The following is a 442-nucleotide window of genomic DNA, read 5'->3' on the forward strand; positions in this document are numbered from 1 at the left end:
ACAACAGAAAACATCATGAAGCACTCTTACAACGATGATTGAGGCATAAAGATGACCTCAAATGAATATGATGCTATGGAATGAAATGATCTACTCTTTGAGGCGAACAATTTGACATATTACACGCACAAAACGGAGCTACGGATGCAGAGATACAGTAGGTCAAACATGGCGTGAAAATTAATGCAGATACGTGGACTTAGAAAAATGGACCTCGGGGGGGAAGGTCAACGCGGCCGCGGATCTCGCCGGAGTTGGAGGAGACGGCAGCCGGAGCAGCGGGGAAGGCGAGGGAGAGCTCCCTCCGGCCAGATCTCGCCGGATCCGGACCGGAGCGGACGCGGGACGGCGCAGCAAGGCGGAGGGCGCGACGGGGAGGCGACGCGGAGGCGGGGCGGCGCGGCCGGCAAGGTGGCGGCGCTCAGCGCTGGCCGGAGGAGCG

Source organism: Triticum dicoccoides, chromosome 7B (genome assembly GCF_002162155.2).
Source record: "Triticum dicoccoides isolate Atlit2015 ecotype Zavitan chromosome 7B, WEW_v2.0, whole genome shotgun sequence".
Lineage (NCBI taxonomy): Eukaryota > Viridiplantae > Streptophyta > Magnoliopsida > Poales > Poaceae > Triticum > Triticum dicoccoides.